Below are 23,235 nucleotides of genomic sequence, written 5' to 3'. Positions count from 1 at the left end.
GCAAAACGCAGCATTTTTTGCGCGCGCAAACGCACACGTTCGTTTGAATCCGGCCTTAGGGATATTTCTTCCCTGCCAAGATATTCCATGATCAACTGTGAGTGGTATTATTACAAAGTGGAAGCATATAGGAACCACAGCAACTCAACCACGAAGTGGCAGACCACTTAAAGTTACGGAGCAGGGGTTCTGAGTGCTTAACAGTCGCCAATGCTCTGCTGACTCAATGACTGCAGAGTTTCAATCCTCCTCTAGCATTAACAGTAGCACAAAAACTGTGCGTCGGGAGTTTCATGGCATGAATTTTCATGGCCGAGCAGCAGCATGCAATCCTTACATCAACATGCACAATCAGGGGCGTAGCTAAAGGCTCATGGGCCCCGATGCAAAAGTTCTTATTGCCCCCCCCCCCCCCCCCCCCGCAAACTTCTCAACTTCAGCTGCATCGCTGGGTCTCCTAAGTGACCCAACAATGCTGCACTAGCAGCCGGGGGCGTCACTAAGGCTGGGTTCACACACACTATTTACGGACATAATTCGGGCATTTTAGCCCCGAATTACGTCCGAAAATGCGGCTCAAAAGCGTCGGCAAACATCTGCCCATTTATTAGAATGGGTCTTACGATTTACTTTGCCAACGGTCATTTTTTTTACGCGCCGCTGTCCAAAGGCGGCGCGTAAAAAAGACGCTCGCGTCAAAGAAGTGCCTGTCACTTCTTCAGACGTAAATGGAGCCGTTTTCCATGGACTCCATGGAAAAACAGCTCCAATTATGTCCGTAATGGACGCAGCAAAAGACGCCTGCACATGCCATTACGGCTGAAATTACGGGGCTGTTTTCTCTTGAAAACAGCACCGTAACTTCAGCCGTAACGGAGGCTGCCATGTGAACATACCCTCAGGGCTTAAAATGTCAGGGGAAATAGCCCCAATACATATGTGTCCGCCCAAAAAAAAATGTGTGTATAGCAGACAGCATATCTATAGCACTACGACCCTATAAACTATGGATAGGATTAGATACATTGGCTCAGCAGACAGTATCACACATGATAGGATTAGATGCAGTGGCCCAGCAGACAGTATCACACATGATGGGATTAGATGCAGTGGCCCAGCAGACAGTATCACACATGATAGGATTAGATACAATGACTCAGCAGACAGTATCACACATGATAGGATTAGATACAGTGGCTCTGAAGGCAGTATCACACATGATAGGATTAGATACAGTGGCTCAGCAGACAGTATCACACATGATTGGATTAGATATAGGGCCCAGCAGACAGTATCACACATGATAGGATTAGATACAGTGGCTCAGCTCGCTGACATTGCGGCTCCAGTGCTGGACCCAGGAAAGGTAAGAATAATAATTTTGCTTCTTTATGTGTTACTGATTATTTTTGTGTGTTTGTGTTTTTTTTACAGGTTCGGTTGTTGGACTACTTCGGATACGAGGACGACTTCAATGACAGCGTTTTTTTATTCTCAATAAAATGGTTAATGAGGGTTGTGTTTTTTTATTTAAATAAAATATTTTTTCTATGTGCTTGTATCTTTTTAAACTTTATTATCACCGCCTTAGTAATGGCCGCTGGCTGATTGACAACCTCCATTACTAAGGCGGGGCTTAATGTTAGCCGGTGCAAAGGCCAACACTAACCCCCATTATTACTCCGGTACCGACTGCCACCAGGGGTACTGGGAAGAGCCGGGTACGAACCAGTACCCGACCATCTGTAGTGAAGGTCAGACATCGGGGCGGCCGCAGTCTGGTAGTATTAGGCTGGGGAAGGCCAAAAACAGTGGCACCTACCACCCAGGTAATGCTGCCTGCTGCTGCTGTGTTGTATCTGGCTGGTTATGAAAATTAGGGGGGACCCCACATCGTTCTTTCCAATTATTATTTTTATTTTTTTAAATGACGTGGGGTCCCCCCAATTTTTCATAACCAGCCAGATACAATAAAGCAGCAGCAGCCTAGCATTACCAGGGCGGGAAGGGCCACTGTTTTTGGCCTTTCCCCTCCTGATAATACCAGCCTGCGGCCGCCCCAGTGGCCGACCATCACTACAGATGGTCAGGTACTGGATCGTACCCGGCTCTTCCCAGCACCCCTGGTGGCGGTGGGTACCGGGGTAATAATGGGGGTTAGTGTTAGCCTTTGCACCGGCTAACACTAAGCCCCGCCTTAGCAATGGATGCTGTCAATCAGCCGGCGGCCATTACTAAGGCGGTAGTAATATAGTTTAAAAAAAAACACAAAGACATAGAAAAAATATTTTATTGAAATAAAATAAAAAAAACACACAACCCTCATTAACCATTTTATTGAGAATAAAAAAAAAGCCGTCATCGAAGTAGTGCTGGAATCCGACGTAGTCCAACGACCGAACCTGTAAGAAAACACACAAAAAAACGATTAGTAACACATGTGTTAGGCTTAGATACAGGGCCCATGTGTGATACTGTCTGTGGGACCCTGTATCTAAGCCTACCACAAGGTAGGCTTAGATACAGAGTCCAGCAGACAGTAATCTTATACAGTATAAGATTACTTTGTGCTGGGGCCCTGTATATAAACCTACAGTGTGGTAGGCTTATATACAGGGCCCATCAGACAGGATCACACATGGGCCCTGTATCTAAGCCTACCATGTGATTGGCTTAGATACAGGGCCCAGCAGACAGGATCACACAATCTGTGATCCTGTCTCATGGGCCCTCTAAGCCTGCTACATCGTAGGCTTAAAGAGGCTCTGTCACCAGATTTTGCAACCCCATCTGCTATTGCAGCAGATAGGCGCTGCAATGTAGATTACAGTAACGTTTTTATTTTAAAAAAACGATCATTTTTGGCCAAGTTATGACCATTTTTGTAATTATGCAAATGAGGCTTGCAAAAGTCCAAGTGGGCGTGTATTATGTGCGTACATCGGGGCGTTTTTAATACTTTTACTAGCTGGGCGCTGTGAAGAGAAGTAACATCCTCTTCTCTTCAGAACGCCCAGCTTGTGACAGTGCAGATCTGTGACGTCACTCACAGGTCCTGCATCGTGACGGCCACATCGGCAGCAGAGGCTACAGTTGATTCTGCAGCAGCAACAGCGTTTGCAGGTAAGTCGATCTTACCTGCAAACGCTGATGCTGCTGCAGAATCAACTGTAGCCTCTGCTGCCGATGTGGCCGTCACGATGCAGGACCTGTGAGTGACGTCACAGATCTGCACTGTCACAAGCTGGGCGTTCTGAAGAGAAGAGGATGTTACTTCTCTTCACAGCGCCCAGCTAGTAAAAGTATTAAAAACGCCCCGATGTACGCACCTAATACACGCCCACTTGGACTTTTACTTTTAAACACACCCACTTGGACTTTTGCAAGCCTCGTTTGCATAATTACAAAAATGGTCATAACTTGGCCAAAAATGCTCGTTTTTTAAAAATAAAAACGTTACTGTAATCTACATTGCAGCGCCTATCTGCTGCAATAGCAGATAGGGGTTGCAAAATCTGGTGACAGAGCCTCTTTAAAGGGGTTGTGCAGTCCCTAAACATTGATGGCCTATCCTCAGGACAGGCCATCAATAGCTGATGTGTCGGGGTCCGTCTCCTGGGACCCGCCAATCAGCTGTTTTGAAGGGGCCGCAGCACTCGTACGATAGCTGCTTCCCCTTCATTTCACTACTCTCTCACACTGTGAATCGCCGACACCGATTCACAGTGTGACCGGAATGAAGTGACCGGAATGAAGGGGAAGCAGCTCTCGTACGAGTGCTGCGGCCCCTTCAAAACAGCTGATTGGCGGGTCCCGGGAGTCGGACCCCGCCAGTCTGCTTTAGCAGTCAGGGCTACTAATCTTACCTTCCTCTTCAGCCGCGGCGGAAGTCCTGTCCTCTCGATGTTGTGCGCGGCGCATAGCGCTGTGACGTCATGCGCTGCGCACAGCGCTTGACGTCAGGACCTCCGCTGCGATCCGGAACCAGGAAGGTAAGTACAGTCTGTTACTATAGTAACAGGGGCACGCGGCCCGAGTTACTATAGTAACTTTTTATTGATGTGGTGCGGGGGGCTGTGGGCCCCCTGGCTTTGGGGCCCGGTCGCAATTGCGACGGCTGCGACCCCTATAGCTACGCCAGTGTGCACAATGCTAAGCGGTGGATGGAGTGGTGTAAAGCACGCTGCTACTGAACTCTGGAGCAATAGAAACTTGTTCTGTAGAGTGATGAATCACTCTTCTCTATCTGGCAGTCTGATGGCCGAGTCTGGGTTTGGCAAATGCCAGAATGTTAACTGCCGGACTGCATTGTGCCAACTGTAAAGTTTGGTGGGGGAGGGGTAATGCTATTGGGTTGTTTCTTAAGGGGTTTGCCTAGGCCCCTTAGTTACAGTAAAGGAAAATCTTTTTGCTTCAGCATACCACGACATTATGAACAATTGTATGCTTCCAACTTTGTGAGAACAGTTTGAGGAAGGATCTTTTCTGTTCCAACATGTCTGTGCCCCAGTGCACAAAGCGAGGTTCATAAAGTCATGGTTGGGTGAGTTTGGTGTGGAAGAACATGACTCGCCCGCACACAGCCCTGACCTTAACCCCATCAAAAGCCTGTGGGATGAACTAGAATGGAGATTATGAGCCAGGCCCACTCGTCCAACGGATGTGCCTGACCTCACAAATTCTCTTCTGGATGAATAAGCAAAAATTCCCATAGACATACTCCAAAATCTTGTAGAAGCCTTCCCAGAAGGGTCGTAGCTGTTTTAGCTGCAAATGCGGAACCGACTTCATATTAATGCCTATGGATTTAGAATGGGATGTTATGCTGTAGGTGTAATGTGTAGGTGTCCCAACACTTTTGTCCATATAGTGTACTTTAATAAAGGTTTATATTGCATTTACTGAATATATTGCATTTTTCTGAAGTAGAAAGGTCTGGTGACCTCAGACACATTCGATCATAAATAATTGTGATATATTTATGACTTTTATGCAGTGCACATGGTATTTAGTTATATTTTTTCGCAGCAATAAATAGTCAGTTTAGGGTGCAAAACACACGTGACAGATTTTGTTGCAACAATTTAAGGCACTGAAAATCTGTTTCATTCATCTGAATGGGGTTGTTTCTGCAGCAGGTGCATGGATTTCTGCAAGTTCCATTCAAATGAATAGAACTGATTTTCAGTCACAGGATTTACTGCAGCAAAATCTGTTGCGTGTGACCAAACCTTGAGGCTGGGTTCTCACATAGCGTAAAAGCTGCGGAATTTCCACAACGGAATTCTGTGCGGAAATGACTCAGCATTTACAGTAGCAGCAAAGTGAGGCCTTATTTACTCAAGCGTATTTAATGTCCGTGATACGCGCGTGAAAATCACGCGCATCGCACAGACCGATGTAAGTCAATGGGGCCGTTCAGACGTTCCGTGATTTTCACGCAGCGTGTGTCCGCTGCGTAAAACTCACGACATGTCCTACACTTGAGCATTTTTCGTGCACCACGCACCCATTGAAGTCAATGGGTGCGTGAAAATTGTGCACAGCACACGGAACCACTTCCGTGTGTCGCGCGTCATTCGCGCTACAGTTGTTAAATAATTGAAGGGAAAAAAAAAGCACCACATTCATTGCAGTTTCTAAGCATCCAAACCACGTGTTATAAGGATGGCATATGCGTGAAAATCACGTAGCCACGCACCATTCACTGATGCTACACGGAACTGCAACGCACGCAAAACGCTGCATTTTTTGCACGCACAAAACGCACATGTTCGTGTGAATTTCGCCTGAATGAGATCTTGCAAATCTCATCCACGCAGAGAAGTTGTGCAGAAAGTGTTTAAATTCTGCTACAATTTATGCTGCGTACTCTATGCGAAGATGCTGCGTGTTTGGCCCATAAACTTGAATGAAAAGCACAAATCCAGCAATCGATTTATTTTGGTGCTGTTTGTACAGCGGAAACACACCGGAAATGCAGTAAAAATGCTGCAAATCCGCTGGTGCGCATATACTTTGCTATAATCAATATTTAACAATAAAATACACAAGTCAAAAAACTGAGGAAAAAATGCAGCTTTTCTGTAGCAATATGCGCAGCAAATTCATCCTATCTGCTGCGTATTTCTGTGACAAGATTTATCTGCATTTTTTTTCGATTCCACTGCAGATTTTCTGTTGAAGAAATTTAGCGGCATATATTGTGTTTGGGAACGTACACTTAGGCTAGTTTCCCACGGGTCGGATACACTGCGTAAAAATCACGTAGTGTGTCCAACCTGGAACCCGCTGTACATTCCACATTGTGGTGCGGTTTTTCGAACGAAATCTCCGCTGCAGAAGAGAGTGCTCATACTTACCCCCTCCGTCCTCTCTGCGCGGAGTGCAGTCTCCTACGTTGACGTTTTTTTTTTTTTTTTTCCAGAGTTTGATTTTTACGGCGTAATCTATGCTAATCCGCCGCAAAAGTCGCAACACTTGGCTTTCTGTTGCGGGTTTTGCATCCCCATTGAATTCATGGGGAAAACCCGCAACAGAAAATCAACAAAGACGCAGCATAAATTGACATGTTGCGGAATTAAATTCCAAACCGCAGGTCAATTTATTAACGTTCACGCTGCTTTTTTTTTTTCCGCAGCATGGGCATGAGATTTTCTACATCTCATCCACTTTGCTGCTACTGTAAATGCTGTGGAACTTCCGCACATAATTCCGTTGCGGAAATGCCGCAGCGTTTACTCTATGTGGGAACCCGCTCATAGGCTTCTTTCTCCCACCGAACTTTCTGGCAATTTTAAAATACATGAAAAAATGCTTTAACCCCTTCACGACCAGCCCACGTAGATTAACGGGCTGCCGTGCTGGGCTTTTCTCCTGCAGCCCGTTAATTCACGTGGTGCCGGAACAGAGTGCACAGCGCTCTCCCTGTGCTCTGAATCTCTCAGCACACGCTGCTACTACCGTAGCAGCCTAAGTGCTGAGAGAAGACATCAGGACCGGATTGGTGTCGGTCCTGATGACGTGATCACCATGATAAAGCTATCATGGTGTTCACAGCAAAGTTTGTTGCAGCAACAAACTTTCTGTGCTGTTCCTTACAATGTTTCTCCTCCCTCCCTGTCAGATCGTTCTGAGACAGTGGGGGAGAAGAAGCTGTGCCGAGCAGCTGCTGTGTGTCTCCTATAAAGACACACCGACTGTAAAAACACACAAAAACACCTCCACATAGATAGTTTAGTGTAGGCAGCTAGTTATAGTTCAGGTAGATAGTACTCAGACTAGGACAATTAATCAGTTAGTAATCAATTAGGGCTTATACTGTGTGTGTATGTATATATATATATATATATATATATAAATATACATACACACGTCTATATTATATATATATATATATATATATATATATACACACACACACACACACACCCACACACACGTAATATATATATTATATATAGACATATATTTCAAATTTGTTAATACTAAAAATTAATAATTAGGGATGTTATATATCTATAACATCATATAGATATATACGTACATGTAATATATACGTATACACACATATACTTATATAAATCTCTTCATATATTTTACACGTCAAAAAATTAAATTGTATGTAAATTCTAAATACATTGATTCATTGTTAGGCTGTGTTCACACGGAGTTTTTTGCAGGAGAAAAATTCCTCTTGCAAAAACTGCTCCAGACGTTTTTTGCACAGTGGTTTGACAAAAACTTGCCAAAACACTCGTCGAGGTGTATTTTTTACCCTTCTGACTGATTGAAGTGGGGTTTTGGAGGCGGAAACCGCCTCAAGATAGGTCATGTCGCTTCTTTTTACCGCGATGCGTTTTTTTTGCTCACGGTAAAAAAGCTCGTCCAACTCCCATTGAAATCAATGGGAGACATTTTTGGGCGGTTTTTGACGAGTTTTGCGGAGCGGTTTCCGCGCCGAAAAACTCGTAAAAAAACTCTGTGTGAACAGGGCCTTAGGGTTGTTAATAAATTTATTGATCAATGGATTAGTGGACTTTTTCTTTGTTACTTTTATTAAAACTGTTACAAAAAATAAGTAAAAAAAAAAACGTAAAAAATGGCACGCAAGTTATATACCACTGAAGAGGCATTTGCTCTCTTGGATTCTGATAGTGAATGGGGTCACTTTTGGGGGGTTTCTGCTGTTTTGGTCCCTCCAGGGCGTTGCAAATGGGACATGGCACCGAAAACCATTATAGCAAAATTTGAGCTCCAAAACCCAAATGGCGCTCCTTCCCTTCTGAGGGCTGTAATGCGTTCAAATATAAGTTTATGACCACATATGGGGTATTGCCGTAATCAGGATAAATTTCTTTACAAATGTTGGGGTGCTTTTTCTCCTTTATTCCTTGCAAAAATTAAAAATGTCTATGTTTCTTCAGAAGAAATGTAGATTTTCATTTTCACAGACTAACGCCAATAAATTCAGCAAAAAACCGGTGGGGTTAAAATGCTCACTATACAACTAGATAAATTCCTTGAGGGGTCTAGTTTCCAAAATGGGGTCACTTTTTGGGGGTTTCCACTGTTTAGGTACCACAAGACCTCTTCAAACCAGACTTAGGGCATGACCACACATGGCGGAATTCCTCCGCAACTGTCCGCATCAATGCCGCACAGAATCTGCGTTGCAGATTCTGCAGCGGATCTGCACAAAATGTGCAGAAAATTGATGCGGACTGGCTGCTGCGGACTGCAGGAAAAGTGCTTCTCTTCTCCCTATTCAGTGCAGGATAGAGAGAAGGGACAGCACTTTCCCTAGTGAAAGTCAAAGAAATTCATACTTACCGGCCGTTGTCTTGGTGACGCGTCCCTCTTTCGGCATCCAGCCCGACCTCCCTGGATGACGCTCCAGTCCATGTGACCGCTGCAGCCTGTGCTTGGCCTGTGATTGGCTGCAGCCGTCACTTACACTGAAACGTCATCCTGGGAGGCCGGACTGGAGACAGACGCAGGGAGTTCTCGGTAAGTATGAACTTATATTTTTTTTTACAGATACATGTATATTGAGATCGGTAGTCACTGTCCCGGGTGCAGAAACAGTTACTGCCGATCGCGTAACTCTTTCAGCACCCTGGACAGTGACTATTTACAGACGTCTCCTAGCAACGCTCCCGTCATTACGGGAGCCCCATTGACTTCCTCAGTCTGGCTGTAGACCTAGAAATACATAGGTCCAGCCAGAATGAAGAAATGTCATGGTAGTAAAAACAATACGCTCCGCAGCACACATAAGATCTGCGGACTTCATTGCGGAATTTTGACTCTCCATTGAAGTCAATGGAGAAATTCCGCCATGAGTCCGCAACCAGTCCGCCACTGCTCCGCAACAGACAGAGCATGCTGCGGACACCAAATTCCGCTCCGCAGCCTATGCTCCGCAGCGGAATTGTACGCATCGTGTAAACGAACACTGCTAAATTAAAGTGAAAGTCAATGGAGAAACGGCTCCGCTGCGGATTAACGCTGCGGAGTGTCCGCAGCGGAATTTAAGTGAAATTCCGCCATGTGTGAACCCGCCCTTAGAGCTTAAAATATATTGTAATAAAAAGGAGGCTTCAAAATCCACTAGGTGCTCCTTTGCTTCGGAGGCCGGTGTTTCAGTCCATTAGGACACTAGTGCCACATGTGGGATATTTGTAAAAACTGCAGAATCTGGGCAATAAATATTGAGTTGCGTTTCTCGGGTAAAACCTTCTGTGTTACAGAAATTTTTCTATTACAAATTAATTTCTGCAAAAAAAATTACATTTGTAAATCACACCTCTACATTGCTTTAATTCCTGTGAAACGCCTAAAGGGTTAAGAAACTTTCTGAATGCTATTTTGAATACTTTGAGGGGTGAAGTTTTTAAAATGGGGTGATTTATGGGGAGTTTCTAATATATAAGGCCCTCAAAGCTACTTCAGAACTGAACTGGTCCATGAGAAAATAGGTTTTGGAAATTTCTTGAAAATGTGAGAAATTGCTGCTAAAGATCAAAGCCTCGTAACGTCCTAGAAAAATAAAAGGACGTTCAAAAAACGATGCAAACATAAAGTAGACATATGGGGAATGTTAACTAGTAACTATTGTGTGTGGTATTACTGTCTGTTTTACAAGCAGATACATTCAAATTTAGAAAAATGCAATTTTTTGCAAATTTTCTCTACATTTTGGTGTTTTTTATAAATAAATACTGAATTTATCGACCAAATTTTTTCACAGACGTAAAGTACAATATGTCACGAGAAAACAATCTCAGAATCGCTTGGATAGGTAAAAGCATTCCCAAGCTATTACCACATAAAGTGACACATGTCAGATTTGAAAAAATCGCCTGCGTCCACAAGGCCAAAACAGGCTCAGTCCTGAAGGGGTTAAAAAAAGGTTATCAGTATTGAAATGTAACATGCGTTTTTTTTTACTACAGACTATAAAACTTCAACAAAAAATGCTGCAAAAAACAGCTTTAACCCCCCCCCCCCCCCCACAAACACACACACACACACACACACACACACAAAACGCAGCAAAACGCTGTGTGTGAATCCAACCTTTACAAGGCAATGAGTAACTAACTGCAGCCTCTCACTTGTTCTTGACTAGTATTCATCTTAAAAAGTTTCTGACAGACAGGAGTACTATGAGAGCTGCCACAGAAATTATTGTAGCTCCACCTGTACCTCAGGAGTGGTCTGTCTTGTTAAAGCACAATTTTCCCACCCCTAAGTTCTACTATACAAACACATAAAACCTGAGTCTACATTTGAAAAAATATAAGAGCTGAATGGACAAACAGATATAATAAGCAAGTATTCTCTTGTAACATATTACACATCCAAGATGACAAAGAACAGCTACATGCGATGGAAACTGCCCTTAATTTGCTTTCTTTGGGAAATTGCTATGATAATATTGTTTGGAGTTTTTGTTCGGTATGATATCGAAGCCGATCCCCATTGGAGTGAGGAGAAAAAACAACAAAATATCAGCAGTAATATTGAAAATAATTTCTACTACAGGTATCCCAGTAAGTACATCTCAGAGGTCATTTCTTGGCTTCTTACTCATGTATAACAATTGTTTAGTACCTGGTATTGCATATCTTGAAATAATTTGTTTAAAACTATTTCACAGTCTTGGAAACAAGATTTTCTACAGTACAATGCCAAAGGAAATGTCATTTCTAAAGTATTTCTAGAATAAAAAACAAGACACATTGATAGAGACACAAGTCTGGGTTTGGAATGCATAAGAACTACGTGATTTTATTGTTTGTGAATCAGTGTGGAGTCAATACCACGACTCCATATGGAGACATTTCTTGGATTTGAAACAATTAAGGCTGGAAAGCGAAAATATAGATCTATATCTCAGCCTCCATTGCGTTATATAGGGGAATAGAGCTCTATAAGAGAACGTTTGCTTATTGACGACACACTAGTGAATCAAATTTGCACAAATTTGCTCAGCTCTAAGCTTACATTTTTGTAGCAGTTAAGTTCCTGTTTATATCATCATATCAGGGGGTAAAAAAAGAGTTCTGGAAATAAATGTCATAGGCAACATACAACCCGCCATATACACATTAGCTGTGTTACTACATTGTATTTGGGCAGTACTATAAAGATAGATTTTAGGCTTTTTCATATTTTGTTATCCCAAGTAGTTTTACATTCATTGGCAGTAGCTAGAATAAAAAAGCTTGTTTTGCTTAGTAACCCCCCCCCCTCCCATATAGAAAAATAAGGCACAGTTTTCTAATAGCTTTTTAACAGTTTGTCACCTATTATCATTAATATAATTCTTCTAAAGCTGAGAAGTCCTAAATTCACTGATGATTCTTTCTCTTATGGGGTTTATACATTATGACAGGAATATCAGGGGCACAATTATGTATCTACCAGCTACAACTAGCCATTGACTCAAGACCATATATTTTTCACTGTGTATCATCAGTAACTATCTAGAAGTGTACATTATCTACAGTATATACAACATACATTGTGTTTGTTCCCCTACATGATCAGCAGTGGTGTTGCTAGGCATTTAGAACCGGGGCTTGTGCCCTGGATAAAAACTCGACTGCCCTGAACCGCTGACAAGCGCCTTAAAGAGGCTCTGTCACCAGATTTTGCAGCCCCTATCTGCTATTGCAGCAGATAGGCGCTGCAATGTAGATTACAGTAACGTTTTTATTTTTAAAAAACAAGCATTTTTGGCCAAGTTATGACCATTTTCGTATTTATGCAAATGAGGCTTGCAAAAGTACAACTGGGCGTGTTGAAAAGTAAAAGTACAACTGGGCGTGTATTATGTGCGTACATCGGGGCGTGTTTACTACTTTTACTAGCTGGGCGTTGTGTATAGAAGTGTCATCCACTTCTCTTCACAACGCCCAGCTTCTGGCAGTGCAGCACTGTGACGTCACTCACAGGTCCTGCATCGTGTCGGCACCAGAGGCTACAGATGATTCTGCAGCAGCATCGGCGTTTGCAGGTAAGTCGATGTAGCTACTTACCTGCAAATGCTGATGCTGCTGCAGAATCAACTGTAGCCTCTGGTGCCGACACGATGCAGGACCTGTGAGTGACGTCACAGTGCTGCACTGCCAGAAGCTGGGCGTTGTGAAGAGAAGTGGATGACACTTCTATACACAACGCCCAGCTAGTAAAAGTAGTAAACACGCCCCGATGTACGCACATAATACACGCCCAGTTGTACTTTTACTTTTCAACACGCCCAGTTGTACTTTTGCAAGCCTCATTTGCATAAATACGAAAATGGTCATAACTTGGCCAAAAATGCTCGTTTTTTTAAAATAAAAACGTTACTGTCATCTACATTGCAGCGCCTATCTGGTGCAATAGCAGATAGGGGCTGCAAAATCTGGTGACAGAGCCTCTTTAAGAGAAAAACATTTTTTTTTAATAGTTTTTTCCTTAACGCACTGTTGCCTCCGGCTTGCGGCAGCAAGCGAAGTGGGTACCTGGCTTGACTCCTCCTTTCTGGCGCAGCGCTCCATAGTGCAGTGAGACAGGGAGTGTAGGCACGTGATGTCAGTCAGCCATCAGCACAGAGAGGAGCAAGTGTCCCTCCCGGCTAACAGGCAGCACATTTCTGGACAGGGATAGGACAGGAGAGTTCTACTTGCTTGGTAGGTTAGGTTATATTTTTTTGTGTAACCTATGCCTAGCCCCTGCCTATGCACAGCTAATAAAAATGAGGGCATAATAAATGTACATCAACTAGCTGATTAATAAAAATTGAAGCATACTGAAAAATATTAATATTCAGTCTCAGTATGCCTCAATTTTTATATTTAAACCAAGGGTCTCAAATATGCGGGCCGCATGCGGCCCCTGAGGCTGTCATCTATGGCTCGTGGCGTACCGTAGCTCCCTAGAAAGAGGAGACGGCAATCTGAAAGAGGAGCGGGCCGGCGCACCTTCATGCCGTCACACAGCCCCCTGTAGATAGTGCACACCCCAGCGGGTTTGATAGTGCTACACCTTCCCTCCCTGTAGATAGCTCTATTGGGGCTCACTCTAGGATGCTTTGGCCGGCGATTCCTCTGCTGGAGGAGCCACTGAAGTCAGTGTCCATATAGTCCCAGAGCAGAGACTATACTAGTGCTCTGCTCCGAGACTCCTGCTCTGGGGAAGCCCCTGAAATCACTGTCCATATATGGACAGTGATGTCAGGAGCAGAACCAGAGTCCCAGGCAGAGTGCTAGTAGCACTCTGCTCTGGAACTCCGGCACTAGGGGAACTCCTGATGTCACTGTCCATATATGGACTGTGATGTTAGGAGCAGAGCTGGAGTCCCAGGCAGAGTGCAAGTAGCACTCCGCTCTGGGACTCCGGCACTAGGGGAACCCCTGACATCACTGTCCATATATGGACAGGGATGTCCGGAGCAGAACTGGAGTCCCAGAGCAGAGCTAGTATCACTAGCTCGGTAGTCCTACTCTGGGGTTGCCCCTGACATCACATTCCAGTCCATGAGTATCCCCTGAGGTCACTGTCTATGGGCAGTGACGTCAGGGGCTCCTCCAGCAGAGGAATCCCAGGCCAATGCATTGAAAATGCTCTGGCTGGGGATTCCACTCCTAGAGGGAGTCCCAATGGAGCTATCTACAGGGGTGTCTGTGTGTGTGTGGCACTATCTATAGGGGGGGGTGTATGTGCCACTATATACAAGGGGGTGTGTGTGCCATTATCTCCAGAGGGCACTGTGGCACTAGCTAAAGAGGGCACGGTGGCATTATCTAAAGAGGGCACTGTGGCACTATCTACAAGGGCATTGTGGTACTATCTAAGGAGGGGCTGCCAAATTTTGACATTCTTGTGTCTGCCAACTGAGCCGCCGGACTGCATTTAGTGACACTTAAACTGGAAAACTGGATTGTTAAAATACTCGTGGAGTAAACTCGCAAATTTCCAGTAAATTTAAACCTAGCGCTGTTATTATAGTAATGTAGTATTGTTATAGTAATGTAGTATTATTATAATAATGTAGAACATACGCTAACGTAGAACATACCCTAAGCCTATCATGTATAATACTGTCTGCTGAGACAATGTATCCAATTCTATCCAGTGGTGTAGCTATAGGAGCCTTAGGGAGGATTTACACGAGTGTGTGCATTTTGCGCGCGCAAAAAACGCGGCGTTTTGCGCGCACAAAAGGTACCTGACAGCTCCGTGTGTCATGATCATATGGTGCGCGGCTGAGTGCTTTTTGCACAGCCGCCATCATTATGACACTCTGTTTGTATGTTTGTAAACAGAAAAGCACGTGGTGCTTTTCTGTTTGCAATCATAGTTTGACTGCTGTTGCACGAATCACGCACGTCCCACGGAGGTGCCTCCGTGTGGCATGCGTGATTTTCACGCACCCATTGACTTCAATGGGTGCGTGATGCGCGAAAAACGCAGAAATATAGGACCTGTCGTAAGTTTTACGCATAGGTCCGTGCGATGCGCGTGAAAAGCATGCGCGTTGCACGGACGTATTAGTCATTAGTCTTTTTTTTTCAGTGGGGGTGGTGGTAAATATATGTCTCGGGTCTTGTGCCCCTGATTGTTTAAGACCCTAGCAACGCCCCTGATGATCAGTATTCTACAAGGTTTACACAATCTGGTACTTGCTCAATTACTATACTACCATGTGTCACCAAATAATATTTACACTAGATGTGATCGTGTTAATTGACAGATCTCATACTGGGAAGATACAAATACAAGTCATGTTTAATAGCATTATTAACCATCAGGGGCAAGGGATAAAAAAATAAGTAGTAAGCAGAAAAAAATTGAATGCTCCTTAACCTTGTATGGGGGCGTGCCATGCAGACTTATTGTCTGCTAAGGTCACCTCTTAATCCAGCAGAACAATGTCCACATTGAGCGCCTCTTTCCTTAAAGCGCTCATCAACCAATGACCGTCTACATCAGTATGAGTGAGAAGAGAAGCCCAGACTAACTATCTGCCATAGTGGGCAGATCTCTGATGGCCGCTTACATAGTGATCCCCCTGGCCCGGCACACAAGGTCCTAAATCTGGCCAGCGTCGTGAGGTTTGTGCGGAGCTCAATACTGTCTGTCGGCCCGCTGGCTCCATCTCCTCTCCCTCTCTTCTCTTGCCCGAGCTGAAGAAGACATCCTCACCTTCCCATTAAAGGCAGCAGGATAGCAGTTGACACAAACAGTGGCCATCCCCATAACAAAGTGTCAGACAAGTAGCTGTGCCGACACAACAATACTGTCAACCCAGTAGTGCCAGCTAAATAGTAGTACCCATAATAATGTGCCATCAATAAAGCAGTGCCTAAAAAATAATCATCTCATAATGCTCATACAAAAGTGTCAGCCACATAGTAGTCGGGTGGGCTGGATGGAGAAGAAAAGGAAGAACGTCAACAATCAGAGAAGACGTCACCTGTGAGTCAGTGGATGTAGTAGTTATGTATTGTGGCTGTGTCTCATCAGTAGCGTACTCTTTTGCAGTCTGCAGCGTGATAATAATCTACAGACCACTGATCTTGCAATCCCCCAAATCTCATGTCTGGTGTGTGTCTATCTATCTATCTATCTATCTATCTATCTATCTATCTATCTATCTATCTATCTATCTATCTATCTATCTATCTATCTATCCAAATTTCCTGCACAGGGACCCTTTGCTGTCAATATATTAAAGAGGCTCTGTCACCAGATTTTGCAACCCCTATCTGCTATTGCAGCAGATAGGCGCTGCAATGTAGATAAGAGTACCGTTTTTTTGAAAAAAAAAACGAGCATTTTTGTCCAAGTTATGACCATTTTTGTATTTATGCAAATGAGGCTTGCAAAAGTACAACTGGGCGTGTTTACAGTAAAAGTACAACTGGGCGTGTATTATGTGCGTACATCGGGGCGTTTTTACTTCTTTTACTAGCTGGGCGTTAGGAATGGGAGTGTATGATGCTGACGAATCAGCATCATCCACTTCTGTTCGTTTACACCCAGCTTCTGGCAGTGCAGACACACAGCGTGTTCTAGAGAGATCACGCTGTGACGTCACTCACTTCCTGCCCCAGGTCCTGCATCGTGTCGGCCACATCGGCACCAGAGGCTACAGTTGATTCTGCAGCAGCATCAGCGTTTGCAGGTAAGTAGCTACATCGACTTACCTGCAAACGCCGATGCTGCTGCAGAATCAACTGTAGCCTCTGGTGCCGATGTGTCCTCGCTCGTCCGACACGATGCGGGACCTGGGGCAGGAAGTGAGTGACGACACAGCGTGATCTCTCGAGAACACGCTGTGTCTGCACTGCCAGAAGCTGGGCGTTCTGAAGAGAAGTGGATGATACTTCTTGTGAGAACGCCCAGCTAGTAAAAGAAGTAAAAACGCCCGATGTAACACACATAATACACGCCCAGTTGGACTTTTACTTTAAACACGCCCAGTTGGACTTTAGCAAGCCACATTTGCATAAATACAAAAATGGCTATAACTTGGCCAAAAATGCTCGTTTTAAAAAAATAAAAACGTTACTCTTATCTACATTGCAGCGCCGATCTGCTGCAATAGCAGATAGGGGTTGCAAAATCTGGTGACAGAGCCTCTTTAAGCTTCTCTGTGGCTTTATGTAGCGCTGCAGGTAAACCTACTGAGACATCTCTATAAAGTTATCACAACACACCAATGATGCAGTCCTAAACATTTAAAAAATCGCACCTGCTACATCTGTATGAGCTGTGGCCACATAAATACTACAAAGCTAGTAACCTATTCCCCATACACATATCATGCTTCCTTCATAGCTTGCTATTTAATAAACTGGTAAAAGACATATTAATGCACACATTGCACTGCTTGTTTTCTGAGCATGCTTTTCTTTTGTTCCATTGTATGTAATTCTCAGTAGGTAAACTTTACACACCCACAGTAATGTTATTTTCGCATTGACCTGCTGTCTTATAACATGTGCTTTGCAATCCCAAAATTCTGACCGGTATAGACTTTGCGCAGTTTCAAGTGTGTCAGAGGGTAGCGTAGACCTTGCACAGTTGTATTCTGTATTATTTCTAGTAGAGATGAGCGAACTTATGAAAAGTTCGGTTCGGCTAGTTCGCCGAATTTCACGAAAAAGTTAGATTTGGACCGAACCTGTAATTTCCGTGCTTCGAGCATGGTACTGTCCAGGGTGCTGATAGAGTTAATGGGCTGCACTAACTCTTTCAGCAACCTTGACAGTACCATGCTCGGCGCGCGGAAAATAAAATTTTAATGTAATAAAAAAAATATATAAATACGTTCATACTTACATTCCTCCTGTTTCATCCATGTCACCGCTCGCTGCAGCCAATCACAGGCTGTAGTGGCGGTCACGCTCGTCACGTGACCGCCTCTGCAGCCAATCACAGGCTGCTGCGGCCTCTGCAGCCAATCACAGGCTGCTGCGGCCTCTGCAGCCAATCACACGCTCCTCTCCTGAAATACTCTGTGCTGCCTTAAACTCTGTGGACAGGTCAGGATCCTGTTTCTTTTAAATGCTGCACTGTAGCGCAGCCTTAGGGCTTATTCAGACGAACGTTGCGTTTTTGCGCGCAAAAAACGCGGCGTTTTGCGCGCGCAAAAAACACTTGACAGCTCCGTGTGTCATCCGTGTATGATGCGCGGCTGCGTGATTTTCACGCAGCCGCCTTCATAGAGATGAGTCTAGTCGACGTCAGTCACTGTCCAGGGTGCTGAAAGAGTTAACTAATCGTCAGTTAACTCTTTCAGCACCCTCGACAGTGAATGCCGATCACAATATCGAGAAACCTGTAAAAAAAAAAAGAAAAAGTTCGTACTTACCGAGAACTTCCCTCCCGGCCGTTGCCTTGGTGACGCGCCTCTCTTGACATCTGGCCTCACCTCCCTGGATGACGCCGCAGTCCATGTGACCGCTGCAGCCTGTGCTTGGCCTGTGATTGGCTGGAGCTGTCACTTGGACTGAATTGTCATCCCGGGAGGTCAGACTGGAGGAAGAAGCCGGGAGTTATCGGTAAGTCAGAACTTCTTTTTTTTTTACACGTTCATGTATATTGGGATCGGAAGTCACTGTCCAGGGTGCTGAAACAGTTTAACTCTTTCAGCACCCTGGACAGTGACTATCTCCTGACGTCGAGTACCGGAATTTTTTTTGCCGGGTTCGGCAAAAACGAGTTCGGCCGAACCCGGTGAAGTTCGGTTCGGTTGTCCGGGTTCGCTCATCTCAAAGACAGACCGTTTGGATGTTTGTAAACAGAAAAGCACGTGGTGCTTTTCTGTTTACATTCATCCTTTTGACAGCTGGTGCGCGAAACAGGCAGTTCGCACGGAAGTGCTTCCGTGCGACCTGCGTGGTTTTCACGCACCCATTGACTTCAATGGGTGCGTGATCCGCGAAATACGCGGAGATATTGACCATGTCGCGGTTTTTGCGCAGCGGACAAACGCTGCGCAAAAAGCACGGACTGTCTGTACTGCCCCTTAGACTTGTATTGGTCTGTGCGTGGCGCGTCAAAACCACGCGGCCCGCACGGACCCAATACACGTTCGTGTGAATCCACCCTTATATCGTGGATCGAGCGTGTTCCCCAGCAGCATTTAAAAGAAACAGGATCCTGACCTGTCCACAGAGTTTAAGGCAGCACAGAGTATTTCAGGAGATGAGCACGGCTGGCCACGGGCAGCCGGTCGTTTTTCCGAGCCGTGCTCCCATTATAAAGTATAGGAGCACGGCCCGTAAAATAAAAAAATAGAACATGTTCTAGCTTTTTAACGGCTCGTGCACCTTCCCGTGAGAAAACGGGAAGGTACCCGTGGCTAACAGAAGTCTATGGGCCCGCTATTTCGGGTCGTAATTACGACCCGTAAATCCAAAGTAAGCCAAGCAGAGTAATCTCAAACTGTTCTCTATGCTCTGAAAGCTAAGAAAACAGCACCAAAAACTTCTTGTAACCTTTCTATTGGTGTTTCCTGGGACATGTGACAGGTTCAAGTGAAGTTCACATCCGTTTTTTAAACGGAAACACGGAACGGAAACGGAGTGCACACGGAAACAAAAACAGACACACGGATCCATCAAAAACGGCCGGTAAAACGGTGATGGAAGAGTGCATGAGGCCTTACTTACTTATTTTGTGACGCTGGGCACTAGTTCCCTTCTGCCATCTGCGTGTCAAAAGCTCCTTGGCAAGCTCCTCCCACGCGGCGTCCTTTTTATAATGGTCGTGGTAGCATTCTGTGCGCGTATCCCACAGTTCTGGGTGATCCTGCACCAATGCTATCATTCTTTCCACATCCATCTTCAGAACTGACTGGCTACTGTAGACTGTGAATCTGTGAACTTTGTCCCACCCAGCCGTTGCTATGGCAATGGATCAGTCAAAAACGGACAGCACACGGAAGCCTTCAGCGTGCCATCCGTTTTTTTCACTGACCCATTGACTTCTATGGGCCACACGGTCACTGAATCACTGAGCAAAGTAGGACATGCTCTACTTTGCACGGAACGGAACAACGGATCAGTTTAAATAACGGAAGTGTGCATGGGGCCATTGCAATGAATGGGTTCAGGGTGCTATCAGTGACAAAAACGGATAGCACCCTGAAGGAAAAAACTGAAGTGTGCATGAGGCCTTACACAGGTTTCCTTATACTGAGCCCATGTGCTCTGGATACATAATGCTATTATACAGCACATAAAACAGATAAATGCAATATATAAAGAGCTGAACCCTTCCAAGTCCTACTATAAAATACCCCTTAAAAAAATCAGTGCATGATACTACATTTACTATGGTAATCTGTTACATGTGATGATTGTTCGGCATCATTTACACAAGCGTGATACGCGCGTGCTTTTCACGCGTGTCGTACCCACCTATATTAGTCTATGGGGCAGTGCAGACATTGCGTGAATTTTGCGCAGCGCGAGTGCGTTGCGTAAAACTCACGACATGTCCTTTATTCGTGCGTCGTTCGCGCATCAGGCACCCATTGAAGTCAATGGGTGCGTGAAAATCACGCATGCCACACGGAAGCACCTGCGTTGGATGCGCGTTTTTCCCGTCCATGCAAATGACTTTATAAAACTGGACCAAACAAGCACAAACCAGGAAGTGCTTGAGTTTCCTCTGCGAATTTACCACAGTGAAAACTCCACCCAGACAACTGCAGGCATGCCGCGTGGGATGGACGTGGAGAGACTGATCTGCCTTGTCCAGGAGAGGGCCGAAATATGGGACACCGCTAGGCAAAGGAGGACGCATGGGACCATATAGCCCAGGCGCTGTTCAGCACTGAATGGGAGAGAAGCAGGACCCGCGGTCGCACTAGAATGGGTGAGTACATGCCTTTATAAACGATGCAATGTCACCCCTATTGAAGTAGTGTGTCCCTGTCTTGGTCTTTTGCTAAATGGCCAACTTTCGTTTTGTGTCGCTGCCGCATCACCGTGTAGAATGTACTTTGCTGTGTAGGGCCCGTCATGTATTTGAGGGCCGATTTGTTTGTGTGTTACCACAATGTGTGACCATGTTTTTAGTGTTCATCCCACAGTCCAGGATATTAAAACTCGCTGGCGGAGCTGCCGGGACCAATTCCAGCATGAGATGGGCGACAGAGGCCGAAGTGGGGATCGGGCTTCACAAAAACGTCCCTATATCTACTCAAAGCAGCTCATGTTCCTGAAGGATATCATGGAGATGCGATTGTAAGTAAATGTGCTATTGCCTGTGTAAATGTTTGTTTGCACATGTCATGGTCGCCCTAAAGCATTTTTGTGCAATGATGACTATTGGTTGCTCATTATGTTTTTCGATTACAGAACTACAGACAATTTGAACGACACGGAGGAGGAGAGTGAGCATCCCGAGTCCCTGCCGCATCCTCCCAGCAGTCGAGTGGTGCCCCTAACCTCGGACCCAACACCCCAGGACCCGGCCCCAGTAGAGTTCGCCCCTGCCGAACTCTCTCCGGCAGAAACCCCCCCCCCCCCCGAACCACAAGCCAGACGCCGACGCAGTCATCAGCCATCCGCTGGGGCCCAGGTGGATTCTCGGGTCCTACAACTCCTGCATCGAGTGGCCGACGCAGACGGCCAGGATTTTTTTGCGAGGGGAATAGTGCCACTGCTGCGGAGGGTACCAGTGGATAGGGTGGCAGACCTCCACTCTGCCATTATTTCCCTCATCGATAGCGCCACACCCCCCACAACCACAAATTATACTGCCACATACCACCCACCCCCAGCGCTCGGCCACACCCTTATCGACCTGGGCCTGCCCGTTTTTCCCCTGGTCCTCTGCCTGCCCGCGAGCACCAGTTGCCGCAATACAGCAGAGGTCCAGAACCCTTCGCTCCCCCTTTACCTGGACCCAGTTACCAGGCCCATCATCAGCACCACTATGCTGGAGAGGAACATCTTCAGCAGCTCCATGGCCAAAATAGTGGTGCTGAAATGCCCGCTTATTCTTCCCCGGGCCACCAATACCACCACTTATAAAAGTGGCTGTGTGCTGAGCCGACCAACGGTCATTTTTTAAGGCCTACATTGTCTGCCCACATATGTTTTGCACCATGTTGGTGTGCCGTTTAATTGTTTTTGTTTGGTTCTTTTGCACCCCGTTTTTGTTGTGCATTAAACATTAAAACGAAGGTGTTTATTGTTGCAATTGCGTCGTGTTATTTTTAATACCCACTCACCAAAATGATTACCTACAATGTATATTACTGTACACTCACACACTGCTGGGCTTGGCCCAAAATAATTGCACATGTTCAATGAGGTATTAGTTCATCTGTAGGGGTTTGCCATTGTTTCGAACAGATGTGAATGTTGGCGTGCTGTCTTGTGGCAATAGCCACAGAAAGGACAGTCGCGATTGGAGGAGAATTTAAATTTGGCGAACATAATTCATTCTCATGCAAACAGTTTCAGGACTGGCAAATGGCAAGTACAAACCCCAACAGATGTAAGCTCGCAACCCACGTCAAGGGTCCTCATGTATTGCAAGTTCCTAACACTACAAGCCCCTAACCGAAAACAACAAACACTGGCCACTTAGGACCTGTGGACACAATAAACAAAGAAATATGCGAGCCTTTAAATGTCATCAAGCGGCCATGGTGCGGCTCCTGATGGGCTCTCAAAATATGCAGCCAAACTTTCCCGCACTCGGAGTCCGGATGTGAGAGATCTCCCTAGTGGAATTGCCGGGACAGTGTTGCTGGTGGGTGCATGTGTTAGTATATATTCCCGCATGAAACGTTGCATCATGAATGCGGAAGAAGTTATGCAGAACTACACATGCTTGTATGACACGTGTCACATTCTGCGGTGACAATTGCATTGTAGACAGAAACACCCGCCACCTGTTAGACATAATGCCAAAGGCACATTCCACACATCTTCAAGCTTGGCATAGACGGAAATTGAACATGCGTCGACGATCATCCAAGCCCCTTCTTGCAAAAAGGCCGCATTACTTGCCTTGTCAGGGCAAACCCCTCATCTGCAACTATGACATATGGGATTGGTGGGCCGCTGGAGCCAGGGAGGATGGAAGGTTCCGGCACCGCCAGTTGATTATTCCAAAGTAGTTTACCCATTCTGGATGAACGGAATATGTGGGCATCAGCAGAGCTTCCATACGAGCCTATGTCTACAATCGTGAAACAATAATTACTGT

The 23,235-nt window shown here is 45.4% G+C and overlaps 1 protein-coding gene across 2 annotated transcripts in view; it reads left to right on the top strand.

Moving 5' to 3' along the window:
• The window catches only part of RHCG (Rh family C glycoprotein), a 138,028-nt gene that overhangs the window by 14,951 nt on the left and 99,842 nt on the right, over window positions 1–23,235 (top strand). The window contains exon 1 of one of the 2 annotated variants that reach the window (XM_075855272.1): window positions 13,003–13,184. The exons of the other annotated variant lie outside the window; for it this stretch is intronic. The gene's annotated coding sequence lies outside the window, so the exon portion shown is untranslated. Of the gene's footprint in view, window positions 1–13,002; window positions 13,185–23,235 lie in introns of those variants that run through there. 2 annotated transcript variants of the gene reach the window in all.

Source organism: Rhinoderma darwinii, chromosome 3 (genome assembly GCF_050947455.1).
Source record: "Rhinoderma darwinii isolate aRhiDar2 chromosome 3, aRhiDar2.hap1, whole genome shotgun sequence".
NCBI classification, from domain to species: domain Eukaryota; kingdom Metazoa; phylum Chordata; class Amphibia; order Anura; family Rhinodermatidae; genus Rhinoderma; species Rhinoderma darwinii.
The sequence above is the reverse complement of the archived record's forward strand: the minus strand, read 5'-3'. Positions and strand labels throughout refer to the sequence as shown.